This window comes from Gossypium raimondii, chromosome 13 (assembly GCF_025698545.1).
Source record: "Gossypium raimondii isolate GPD5lz chromosome 13, ASM2569854v1, whole genome shotgun sequence".
In the NCBI taxonomy this organism is placed as follows: domain Eukaryota; kingdom Viridiplantae; phylum Streptophyta; class Magnoliopsida; order Malvales; family Malvaceae; genus Gossypium; species Gossypium raimondii.
Genome location: NC_068577.1, coordinates 9243468 through 9255708, shown reverse-complemented (window position 1 = coordinate 9255708; position 12241 = coordinate 9243468). Strand labels below are relative to the sequence as shown.

At 34.6% G+C, this 12241-nt stretch overlaps 1 long non-coding RNA gene across 2 annotated transcripts; it reads right to left on the bottom strand.

Moving 5' to 3' along the window:
• Positions 1-1032: 1032 nt before the first annotated feature.
• LOC128035988 (uncharacterized) lies at positions 1033-11441 on the bottom strand. Of its 2 annotated transcripts, XR_008192706.1 has the most exons (6): positions 7950-11441; positions 7425-7509; positions 1818-1961; positions 1489-1733; positions 1207-1407; positions 1033-1126 (listed from the first exon to the last, which is right to left on the bottom strand). It is a non-coding gene; the product is annotated as an uncharacterized LOC128035988 (long non-coding RNA). The 2 variants fall into 2 exon arrangements; XR_008192707.1 differs by lacking the exons at positions 1033-1126; positions 1207-1407; positions 1489-1733; positions 1818-1961 and having other exon boundaries at positions 6986-7509; positions 7950-8035; positions 8122-11441.
• Between the last annotated feature and the right edge of the window lie 800 nt (positions 11442-12241).

The following is a 12241-nucleotide window of genomic DNA, read 5'->3' as shown; positions in this document are numbered from 1 at the left end:
TTTTTTTAAAATAAAATTTTCTGTTTTTTTCAGCCCTCCTGCAACAACAAATCAAAAGCAACCAGATCTAAACTAACCAAAAACAATAAATTTATATAATATTTCAAATTAAATGACTAAAATAATATTAATATCAATAGATAAAAGTGAATTCATACTTTTCTTTACAACAGCGTTAAAAGTTAAAATGATAAAAATATTTATGCAATATACACTATGACGACGGAAGTTGCGACTGCTGAAACATCTTCATCATAATCTGAAGTTGCTGTTGAAGTTCGTCGTACTTTTTGCTCTGCTCTGCTTCTCTCGATGCCGCATCTGCTTGAAGTCGTAGGTGTAGTTGTTCATATTTCTTTTGAACCTCTGCTTCTCTCGCTGCGTCCTCTGCTTTTCTCGCTGCAGCCTCTGCTTCCCTCGCTGCCGCCTTCATATTTCCTTTGAACCTCAAATGTGGTCGCTTGCATCTGAGCCATCTGGTATTTTAACCTCTGAAATTCAGCTTGAGATTGACTCCCCGAAGCCATGTATTGGTGCGAGCTGGATCCAAAATATTAGATTGGGCTGATAAAAGATTCTTGAAATCGAACCCGACCATACCTTTCAGGACCCAAAACTTCAGTAATAATCCGGTTATCAATGTCTTCAAGATGAACAGAACTATCACTAGAAGCAATCGCTTCAGACTCAATCTTTTATCCTTTAGTTTTTCCTAATAAATAAATCACATAGTTAGGAACGCAATATATATTAAAAAAACAAATGCAATATAACAATAGTCGCATTACAAGAAATAAATTAAACCACTAGAAAATAAACACTATAAATAACTAAAACAAGTCAAATCGTATTAAGTAAACGTACCATAATTTCACCACTTCAGAGTCATAGCAGATCCATCTTTCTTATGTGTAATTTCAAAAGTTGAAGGCGTCCAACTTTTGACCGATTTACCGTTCCTACAATATAGTAGTAAAAATATTATTTAATAGAAAGTTATACATATTTGAGAATATTAAAAAATTAAAAATACCTCCGCCTCAGCTACACATGCAAAACTTCTCGACCCGGCTGTGTGAGTGAATTTTTGTTGTTGCCGGATGCTTTTTCCAACTCGTTCACGATCCTACGTTATAAAATTTTTAGTACGTAAATAGTAAATACTATAAAACAAAATAATTACAATAGTTTGGAAGTACGTCGTACCTCGCCTTTCTTCGAATGCCAAAATCTAACCGCATCTTCCCATTGGTACCTCAACATACCTGGTGGGACATTTTGCAATTTCTCATCGAGGGTTGTTTTTGTCTTATAATAATTTTTCTTCAAAGTACTTTTATTATCTCTCCATCTTTTTTCCAATGCCTTCTTTACATAAGCATCCGAGACCTCTAAAGCAAACCTCGCCTACAAAAAACACAAGTTAATAAAGTAAATATAAATGAAACTATTTCCCAAGCATTACAGATGACATTAACATTTTGTTACCTTAATATTACCGAGGGCTTGGTTTTTGTTGCTATCAGGCATTTGATGCCATGACTCGTAGTTGATAGGCAACATATTCGCATTTCGTGCTAAAATGCCCATGTATCTTGCTAAAAGTCGAGCTTCTGATCCAACAGGCTGACCAAAACTGTTTCTACATACCTTAACACGCTCGACTGGATCTAACTCGTATAACTCTCTAAGTATCGTACGTCCTCGACCTTTGCGCGTCCCACCATTTTCAGCTACAAATGGTATATTATAATATAAGAATTTGAAAAATAAATCAATTATAAGTCAACACGCATGTAAATTAAATGTAAAATTACTTTGAACTTCCGTAGGATCCTCAGGTGAAATCGGAACATTCGAAGATCCAATTGCTGTCTATTGTTCAGTACTATTTGTTTCTGTCGAGTTTGGATCATTTTGAACAATGCTTTCCCTTAGAATTTTTCTTCTAGGCATTTTATCTGCAATACACATAAAATGTAAGTAAACTTAATAACTAATTACAACAATAACAACACATATAAAATAGTTGAAATATATAATAAGACCAAGATTTAAATTATGATATTACATATAATTAAACAATCGTAAAATCTTACTACATCATTATTCGTAAATATCTTCATCCGTATCCTGACGAACCCATTGAAATTGTGCACTAGTACTAGGAATATTATCGTTTAAGTTTTGTTCTGGAAAGGGCAAAGTTTCTGATCTGTCGTCGATGTTATCTCTACTTCCACTGCCCATGTCAAACAAGTCTCTAGGGATGTTACAGAGTACAACGTACCAACCCTCATTAGTTGGATCTTTTGAGTAAAAAACTTGTTTGACTTGAGATGAGAATACATACGGCTCATCTATCAGTTGTTGTCCTATGTGAATCAATCGGTCAAAGTTCACCATTGTAAAACCAAATTGATCTTGCTTAATTCCACGAGCTGTATTAACATCGGCCCAATCACCTCGAAATAAGACAACTTTCCATTTGCCATAATAATCCAACTCAATTATGTCAGTAAGATGTCCGAAATATTCCACATTTCCCTCGACAGGATTATTGTCCCTAGCACTAGCATAACTTGTAACTGCAGAATTAACAACTATTCCACAATTTTGCGTTCTCCTCAACCTCTCGCGATATTTTGTATGAAATCTGAATCCGTTGATGAGGAACGCACTATATCTTTTAACCACTCGATTTGGACCTTGAGAGAGCCATTTAACTTCGTCGTCTACGTTCTTCCCACTCCAAACCTATTGAATGGAAAGTAAACTGAGTAATTAAAAATGTTATGAAAAATATTATTATTTTTAAGCGGAAGCTCTAACTGTGTACCGTTTGGCTTAACCATTCATAAAAAGATTCTGTAAACAACTTATTGATATCTCGATGTTGTGTTCTTCGGAAGCGCGAACGAGATGTCAATATTTGTTTGTACTTACTGTGTTAAAAAAATGTAAGTTTGTTAGAAGATAAACAATTATTAGTTTGATAAATATTTACAAAATTTGTAGAACTTACTTCCGTAAAGGTTCCAATGATTCGTGGTGAAACAGAACATATCGATGTGCTTGTACCCACGATAAATGATCTAATTCTACAATTTCAACTTTGCCGATTGGTTCTCCAAAACTTTGGAACAAATAAGTATCGGCTAAGTTATGGTCCGCGAGTCCAGCATTCCTATTTGGTCTTTTCAACCTTGTTTCCACATCTTCCAAATATCTTGAGCAGAAGGTCATACATTCCTCGCTAAGTAGCCTTCAAAGAATCGATCCTTCGGATATCGCATTGCGGCGAAGAAGACTTTAATTTGGATAGGAACCTAAACACAATATACAACATTATCAATAGTTGTAACTAAAGGCATAGAGGTGAATGAAGGAAAATTTTAAAAATTTTAATTAACACCTTTCTATGGGATACATCCATCGATAGAAAACGGGCCCGCCAAGAATTGCTTCATGCGGGAGATGGATTATCAAGTGAACTATAATGGTGAAGAAGGAAGGTGGGAAGATTTTCTCCATGTTGCATAAAGTCAAAATGGCTCGATCCTGTACCTTCTGAAGTTCTTGAACATCCAAAACTTTGCCACAAATGGTTTCATTATATTGGATAGTTCAATTATACAAGACGTCACCTTCTTGGACATACAACATCGTACAACAACTGTCAGTAAATCTTGCATTAAGATGTAATAGTCATGTGATTTCAGCGAATATAATCTTCGATCTTTAACACTAACACATCGAGATATATTTGATGCATACGCATCTGGAACCTTTATATCCTTCAGCACCATGCAAAACAGTTCTTTCTCCATCTTGGACATTGAGAAAATAGAAGGCGGCAACCGATATTTCCCATTCGGAAGTGGATTGGGATGAAGATCAGGCCGAATTCCCATTTGGACTAAATCAAGTCGACCCTGAAGATTGTCTTTTGATTTTTCGTCGACATTCAAAATTGTACCCACAATGTTCTCGCAGAAATTTTTCTCAATGTGCATAACATTAAGATTGTGTCGTAAAAGGTGATGCTCCTAATAAGACAACTGAAAAAAATACTTCTTTTTTTCCACAAGTCCGTCTCATTAGGATCGTCCTCTTCATCGGAGTCATCATCAGCTTCATCATTTAATCTTCTGTTTCTTTGCGTGTTTGGCGGTTGGTTCAGCTTCCCATAAATGAAATTCATATCTTCCAACGTGAACAAGATTTCAGAGCCACTGGTCTGTGAAGGAGCTTCTCTGAACTCTTCAGTACCGTCAAATACAGAACTCTAAAATCTAAATCTATGATTTTCCGGTAACCAGCGATGATGCCCCATGTAAGAGAACTTCTTCCCATTGTACAACCATTGCGAGCATGTTTGTGCAACACAACAAGGACACGCATAACGACCCTTAGTACTCCAACCGGATAAATTGGCATAAGTAGGAAAGTCATTAATGGTCCACATCAAAGCTGCACGTAAATTAAAGTTCTCCTTTCTCAGCACATCGTATGTCTCGACACCAGCCCATAATTGTTTTAACTCTTCAATAAGTGGCTGTAAATAAATGTCGATATCATTTCCGGGCCCTTTCTCTCCAGGGATAATCATAGATAAGGTAAGGGAAGATTGCTTCATGCAAATCCACGGAGGCAGATTGTAAGGAACAAGCACTCATCGCCAAGCAATCGTAGGCAGTGCTCATGATCTTGAAAGGATTAAATCCATCAGATGCTAGCCCAAGCCTCACACTCCTAGGATCGCTTGCAAAGCTTGGAAATTTATTGTCAAATGCTTTCCAAGCTAAAGAATCTGTCGGATGCCTTAGTAATCCATCATCGGTTCGTCCATCATGGTGCCACGTCATTGACTCTGCTATTTTCGACGACATGAAAAGCCTTTGAAGCCTTGGTATCAACGGAAAGTACCGCAAAATCTTAACTGGCTTCTTCCTCGACTGTTCATCATTTTCATCGTCGTTCCCATCTTCTGTGTTTCTATTTATCCAATGGGATTGGCCGCATACATGACAGCACTGTTGGTTTTTTCGATCGCCCCAATACAACATGCAGTCATTTGGGCAACTCTGGATTTTGTTGTACCCAAGGCCTAAATCTTTTATCATTTTCTTCATATCTTTGCATGACTGAGAGATTTTTGCAAACGGAAGCATTTCTCTCAAAAACTCTAATAGCATTGTCAACGAGTTTCCGGTCCACCCTCCCAAACATTTTAACTAAAAAAGACGAACACAGAAGGACATTTTTGAAAATTTTGATCCATCATACAGTTCTTCGTTCATGTCATTAAGTAGAGCGTAGAACTTCGCCGCTTCTCCATTTGGCTCTTCATGAGGTACACTACTTCCCGGTTCGGTAAAAGCAGTTCCACCAATATTACAATCATCAGATGCCATAAAATCCCCTGGGAACGATTGCACACCATGATTGTGCATATTAAATGCATCCCGCAACATACCTTCCATGTCATCCCCTCTATCAGACTGATGGTAAGCAGTACCAGGATAAGATACATCCATCGTTGAAGAGGAAGTACTAGGCGGGCATTCTCCGTGAAAAAGCCATTGCTTATAACCCCGAACAAACCCATCAACAATTAGATACTCGTATATAACCTCACGATAATGCCAGTTTATGTTGACACACTTCTTACATGGGCAAAGAATCATGTTCTCTTGGCTTGCATATTGAAATGCAAAATTTAGAAAACTCTGCACCCCATTTCGATAACCGTTGCTAACCCTTGACAAATTCATCCAAGACCGGTCCATTTCTTAATTCTTGAAGTCTGACGTTGACAATAATTTGCACGGGTTAGTCAAAACGCCAGTTATAACTATAAATGAGTTATGTAAGTTATGTACTAAGTTGTGTATTGAACAATAATGTAAGTTAGGAAGGTTATGTATTATGTAATTTATGTAAGTTATGTAAGATATGTAAGTTATGTAAGTTATTTAAGTTATGTAAGTTATTTAATTTATGTAAGCAATTTAGAAAAAAAATATGTAAGTTATGTACTAAGTTATGTATTATGTAAATAATGTAAGTTAGGAAAGTTATGTATTATGTAAGTTATTTAAGTTATGTAAGTTATATAAGTTATTTAAGTTATGTAAGTTATGTAAGTTATTTAATTTATGTAAGTTATGTAAGTTATGTAAGTTATTTAATTTATGTAAGTTATGTAATTTATATAAGTTATGCAAGTTTATATATAAGTTTATGTATTGTATGTTATTTAAGTTATGTATTATGAAAGTTTATATATAAGTTATGATATGATTGAAAAATTTGAGTTATGTAAGTTATGCTATGATTGATAAATTTTGAAAAAATATAGATTTTAAAAATATATATTAAAATGTATATAAATATTTATAAGTTATGTAAGTTATATAATTTATGTAAGTTATATAATTTAAAAATTGTTTACTAATAAATTTGAAATATAGGTTATATATCCAATTTACATTTATTCGATAAATTATAAAATTTATTATTAATAAAATTGGAATATAGGTTATATGTCCATATTAATATATGTTATATATTAAAAATATTTTGTCTTATAATATATGAGTAATATTTGTGTCCCAAATTGATTGCGTTTTTTGCACGAAAGGTTGCGTACATGGTTCAAATTCAAGTAAAGGAAAATATTTTCAGCGAAGAAAACCAAACCTCAACAAGTAGTACAATTTCAGATTTAAGCAAAGTCTAAATTCGGTATCCGTAGATGGTTGATTTAGCAGCAAAAAACAATAAAATGTACCATCTTAGCAGCAAAAACAGATGAGAAGGTACAATCTAATTAGCTGCGAAAGCCAATTAAAATCCTTTATATCCTAAATCCAAAACCATTTAAATTACAAAACCTAAATAATGTTTTGTAAACTTATGCATTATTTAATCATTAGAAATATATAATTACAACGAACCCAAATCAAATCTGAACCTGAAACAAATTTACATGAACTAAAAACTTTAAATCAATTGAGTTCACAATTGCAATTATATTTGATTTCAATTTGGATCTTTACAAACCATGGGAATACTGTATAATAGTTGCAATTATATTCCATAACAGAAATTAATTCAAACACTTAGTAGAAAGATGGAGCAAAAAACATCTTCAAGACCAGAACAATAACTAGAAATAAATACAATAAGCAGCAACATTAACCACAATGTGCAGCAAAAAAAGAACTCAATTGATTTTAATCCCTAACATTAATCAGCAACATTAAGCAGAACTTCCAGCAAAAAAGAACTTACAGCCGCATTAACCAAATACCAAATTATAACAGTCCCAACTACAAATATACCAATTATAAAAACAGTCCAAAATCACATGTCAATTTATAAAACAAAAAAACGAATAAGATAAAGGATCAACTTACCTTCTGGTTATCTACCCTTTCTATGTATTGTTTCAAACCAGTGAGAGGTACCAAATTTGCAGACTAGATTGCCAAAACTAAAATGCTGCAACCGAAGGAAAGAAAAAATTAACTAAGGAAAAACTAAACTTGTTCAACTTCATAACTAAAACAAATTTACATGAACTTAAGTGAAAAATCAACATCAAATTATCTAAATCAAAATATTATAACAACATTTTATATATAAAATTTTCTTAAATTTTATACTGATTAAACCTAAATAGAAAGACTTCACAAACGTCCTGACTCCTTTAAACAAAAACAATTAGAAATACAAAACAAGGTTTACAATATGCTACAAAATCGTTTTTAATTAATCAATTAACTTTAATCACAAACAAATTAAAAAAATATATACATACAAAAATTACTTAGGCATTCGAAAGCATACCATTCCTCTGTCAAAATGTAAGACAGTTACTGCTTAAAACCCTAAACAAAATAAATCCGTAAAGCTAGATTTAAGAGAGCCGAATTTCATACCTAAACGAAGACGGAGAGAAAGTAAATCGGGCCGGATGTGATTCCACCGTACTAAAAAATGACACTGTTTTATGTGTTCGGCAACCCTAAATCCATGGACGAAATGGATTGTTAACGATATTGAACCCTAAACACGAAAAAAAAGAGGGAAATCAAACCGGTTCATGCTTACCCCAAAAACTATTCCACTGTTCGTCTTCCTCTAAATGCTATGAAGAATTGAACGCACTATACCGACGAAATGAAGAACCGAATAAACTAAATGACTCCGTCAATTTCTGGAATTAGAGGAGTGGAGGAGATTTCGAAAGGAAATTAGGGATTTGGAAGGGGAAGGGGAAGGAAGCTGAGTTTAGGGGCTGGGTACGGGTTTTAGGGTTCGAAAGGGGAAAAATATGTGACGCCAAGCAGAACGACGACGTTCTGAATAACAGAATTGTTCCTCAACCGAAACGGCGACGTTCTGAACATTTTGTAATACACATTTGTGGCGTTTTCATACTAAACGCCGCTAAAGCTTATAGTTGCGGCGTTTTAAATACAAACGCCACTAACGAGTTCAAATCATTTAAGAAAACGACGCTGTTTTTGTTCACAAAAACATATATGGATTTGCGACGTTTCTATAAAAACGCCACTACTGTATACCTTCTGTGGCGTTTTTCATAAAAACGCCACTAAAATTCAAATTCATGTAACGAAACGGTGACGTTCTGAACATTTTGTAATACACATTTGTGGCGTTTCCATATCAAACACCGCTAAAGATCACAGTTTGCGGAATTTTAAATAAAAACGCCAGTAAGGAGTTCAAATCATTTAAGAAAACGACGCCGTTTTTGTACAGACAAACATTTATGGATTTGCGGCGTTTCAATATAAAACGCCACTATAGCATACCTTCAGTGGCGTTTTTATGAAAAAAGCCACTAAAATTCAAATTCCTGTAGCCAAACGGCGCCGTTTTACGTAATTTTAAACACATTTTTGCGGCGTTTCTGGCCGAAACGCCACTAGCGTAAATAATTTCCAAATATTTAATAATTTAAAAAAATGAAATATCATACAACAATATGACAATATTATTTTTAATTCTATTAAATGGGAAATTTGATTTTTAGTGATGGTTTTTTATTAAAATTTAAGGTAGGAACTTAATCCGTAGATAGTGTTTGTATTTTTCTAAAACATCAATTTAAAAATTAAATTCGGTAAAGTCAAGTTGTAATTTTCAAAAATACTAAATAACCTAGACCGTAAACCACAACCTCTATCCCCTAAACCCTAAATCGTAAACTCTATTTCTTAAACCTTAAACCTTAAACCTTAAACCCTTAACCCTTAACACTAAACACTTAACCCTTAACCCTAAATTAACCTAAACCCTCTTATCCCTTCAACCCTAAATTTTAAACCTATAAATCATAAACCATGACCCTTAACCCCTTAACACCTACACCCTAAGCCCCAACCTCAAATGATAAACCACAAACCATAATACATATATAACCTTAACCATATCCCCTAAACCTTCAATCATAAAACATTAACTATAAACCCCTAACCCTTAACCCCTAACCCCTAACCTTTAACCCTAAACACTTAAACCTTAGACCCTAACCATTGCACCATAATCCCTAAACCCCTAACTCAGCCATATTCCTTAAACCCTGAACCATAGAACATATAAACCCTAAATCATAAAACATATATAAACTATAAACCTTAAACCTTAAACCTCAACCCTTAAACAATAAACAATAAACCGTAAGGCCTAAATCCATAATCCCTAAACCGCCAATGCATTGAAAGCTCAACAAAAAAATATTGTTTTGCTTAACAATTTGCGGCGCTTCCCCAAAACGCGCCACTAATGTCTCTAAACCTCCACCAGAAAATGACACCGTTTGCTTAAATCTTTTTGCGGCGCTTACAACAAAGTGCCGCTAATGCTTAACTTATGCGGCGTTTTTAAAAGTTGCGCCGCTAATGTACCTAAACCTATACAACAAAACGACGTCGTTTTAATTAAAATTATTGAACATTGTGGCATTTTTAGCTAAGCGCCACTAATATCTCTAAAATCTGAAAAAAAAACCATTGTCGTTTGGCTAAAACTATTACCGCTAATGCTTGACATTTGCGGCGTTTTTAGCAAACCGCCACTAATGTTCCTAAGCACAACAGAAAACGACGGCGTATGCTTAAAACTTATTGCGGCGCTTAATTGGAAGCGCCGCTAATGATTGACTTCAGCGGCGATTTCTTTAAAGCGCCACCATAGTGTATAAAACTCAACACGAAAACGATGTCGTTCGGTAAAATCTTTTGTGGCGTTCCAGTAAAGCGCTGCTACTATTGTCCCTAAGACGGCGTATGCTTGAAACATTTTCCGGCGCTTCCGTTTTTGCGCCGCTAATGATTGGCTTCAGCGGCGCTTCATTTAAAACGCCACTATTTCTGTCTAAAATTTAACAAGAAAACGGCGTCGTTCGGTGAAAAACTTTGTGGCGCTTCGCGAAAACGCCACTAATGTCATCAAACGTAAATCAAACAAGTCGTCGTCTGTTAATCAGATTTGCGGCGCTTTTGTGAACGCGCCGCGAATACATGATCTTTTTCGGCGTTTACTTATAAACGCCACTAATGTCATCAAACGTAAATTAATACGGCATCGTCTGTTAATCACTTTTGCGGCGTTTTCTTTAAAGCGCCACTAATGTCTTTGAATCTGACCATGAAAACGGTACCGTTTACCTAACTCATTTGCGGCGCTTTTGGGTAATCGCCGCTGTTTCTTGTAATTGCCGGCGTTTTTTAACACTCGCCGCTATTGCTCGGTTTTTTGTGGCGTTTTGCTTTAAAACGCCGCTATATGCGCCGCTAAAGGCCTCTTTTGGTGTAATGAGCTCTTTAGACGAAAGGAATATCAGATAAAATTTTGCTAATGTTCTTGCAGGTTGGTCAACTAAACAATATCAGATAAAATTTTAGTAAATAGTAAGCAAAATAGAATACTAGCATTAGGGAAACACTCATGCAATAATCCAAAAGAACAATTAATTAATATAGCACAAATGAGAATACTGACTAGATAACATTCTACGATACTTAATTAGTAGAAAAACGATTAAACAATTCAAGTCATAGTTTTAACAATGAGAGATACTCATGGAAAAAGATGCATATGTAGGTGCCAAAATAGCAATCAATGTGTGTCGCGCTCAAATATGACACCCAAAGCATAAACAAGTCCTATTATGATTTAACCAGATCGATCTAAAACTCATATTGGACAACCTAAAATATGTAAAGTTGCCAACCACCGTAACATTTTTCACTAAATTAAGCAACCAAAGCTATAACAAAACCCCGCTATCCATATGAATAAGAAGTCAATATTCTGAAATGAACACCATATACTCTACTAAAAGAGATGAATCCACGCAGCCACAAAAGAATATTTGATAGGCTCATCAGAAACAAACATGGTTTTTCTTCTTTTACCTCTTCTCCCTCAATGTAACCAGTTTGTCGTAGGACGTACAATTGACTAGGAATGCAACTTTGTCTGCTATTGGAGCACTAGGATGAAATACGGTTAAAGAACACAAAAACTCTCCAAATTCAATAACCCCATTGTGTTTAACATCGAATAAATCAAATACTCTATCTGCAAAAAAGATTTTGCTTATTGTTGTTTCTAAAAACTGCATGTTGGAATTCCTCCTTTTGAATAAGACCATAATCAATTATGGAGCTGCTTACCCTCTTGAACAGATCATAAAGAGCTTTTACTTCATTCACAGTAACTCTTAAATTATAAGAAATAATGCTTTTTTTTCTTGGATCTTAGACAATTAAATTAAATACCCAAATAATAGAATCAACAAAATATTTGCAGATGCTATATTCAATCAGATATAAAATATAAAGGAAAAACCAACTTACAAGGTGTTTCAGATGCAAGAACGGCTGGATCTTTATACCCAGATTTGTTTTTAACTTTCTGTTTCCAATAAACTTTTTGCATGTTTTATACACTTTTTTTAGCTTGTAATTGATCTTGCAAAGACTGCTCCATGTCTTTTAAAACTTCTAGTGTTTTCTGATTTTCTTCTACTAAACTGTGTTGTTTCATCTCCACTATCTCTTCCACTTTTTCATCAATTTAATCCCTCTAAATTTTATAGCAGATGACACTCAACATCAGAGAAAATGGTGAATTCTGAAGGTGACAGGTTGGTTTCACACTCATAACACCAATTGTTGATAGAGTTGTGGTCCAAGAG